We start from the raw sequence: 1,785 nt of genomic DNA, 5'->3' as shown, positions 1-1,785 counted from the left end.
GTTGTACCACCTTGCAATCCCACCAGCAATGGAGGAGTGTTCCTCTTTCTCCACATCCTCGCCAGCATCTGCTGTCACCTGAATTTTTGATCTTAGTCATTTTGGCTGGTGTGAGGTGGAATCTCAGGGTTGTTTTGATTTGCATTTCCCTGATGATTAAGGATGTTGAACATTTTTTTCAGGTGCTTTTCAGCCATTCAGTATCCTCAGTTGAGAATTCTTTGTTTAGCTCTGTACACCATTTTTTAATGGGGTTATTTGATTTTTCTGGAGTTCAGCTTCTTGAGTTCTTTGTATATATTGGATATTTATAGAAGTTATTGCAAGTTATAAAGAATTATTCAATGGTATCGTGTGACATTCATCTTGTTTCTATTAATTTTCAGATTTTAAAATGTGTCTCTAAGGCTTTAGCAGTGGTTCAACTTCTGTTGGTTATAAGAACCACTGAATTATTGTAGACTACTATACAAGTACTATAAACAATTGGAAGTTCTAGGTTATGAACAGAATAACAAGTCTAAAGATATATTTGAAATTGACTCCCCTTTATTTAATTATAAATTGAGCAATAAAAGCTTAACTTTACAAATGTGTAACTAAATTGTATAGAAATGTTTACAAATATTTTTCTCAATTAAGATTTTGTAATATGCCGGGCAGTGGTGGCCCACATCTTTAATCCCAGCACTTGGAAGGCAGAGGCAGGCAGATTTCTGAGTTCAAGTCCAGCCTGGGCTACAGAGTGAGTTCTAGGACAGCCAGGACTACACAGAGAAACTCTGTCTTGAAGCCGGCACCCCAAAAAGATTTTGTAATACAAATTAACAAATTAAATATATACAATGTTTAATATTAGGTGGGCATGGTGGCATACGACTTTAATCCCAGCACTCAGGAGGCAAAGGCAGGTGGATTTCTGATTTCAAGGCCAGCCTGGTCTACAAAAGTGAGTTCCAGGACAGCCTGGGCTACAGAAACCCTGTCTTAAAACAAACAAACAAACAAACAAACAAACAAGCAAAACCAAAAAAAACCCAAAAAACAAAAATACCCCAACCAACCAAACAAAAAAACCCCAATGTTTAATATTTCTATAATAAAGAGGATGAATTATGTAACTTGTTATTCTTTTTATTTGGATAATATGGTCATGCAAACTGGTTTTAATAAATTACTTCATATTGGAGGAAAGGGTTTATTCACCTTAAGTTTCCACAGCGCTTTCTGTGTGGGGCTCAATATATGATTTAACCTTTAGTTATCTACCTTCTACAAATGTGGGTATACTTGTATTTTGGACATAGATGTTCAGAATTAAGATGTCATCTTCATGTAGTTTTTCTTTGATGAGTATGAAATGTTCTTCCCCATATGTTTTGATTAATTTTAGTTGAAAGTCTATTTTATAAGATATTAGAATAACTACTCCAGAGGCTGGAGAGATGGCTCAGTGGTTAAGAGCACTGACTGCTCTTCCAGAGATCCTGAGTTCAATTCCCAGCAACCACTTGGTGGCTCACAACTATCTGTAGTGGGACCCGATGTCCTCTTTTGGTGTGTCTGAAGACAGCTACAGTGTATTAATATAAATAAAATAAATAGATCTTAAAAAAATGGCTAGTCCAACTTGCTTCTTGGGTCTGTTTGCTTGGAAAACCTTTTTCCAGACCTTTACTCTGAGATAATGTCTATCTTTGTTGCTTAGGAGTGTTTCTTGTATGCAGCAGAATGATGGATCCTGTTTTCTCATCCATTCTGTTAGTCTGTATTTTTTTATTGGGG

This window comes from Mus caroli, chromosome 16 (assembly GCF_900094665.2).
Source record: "Mus caroli chromosome 16, CAROLI_EIJ_v1.1, whole genome shotgun sequence".
NCBI lineage: Eukaryota > Metazoa > Chordata > Mammalia > Rodentia > Muridae > Mus > Mus caroli.
Note: the sequence above shows the minus strand (reverse complement) of the source record.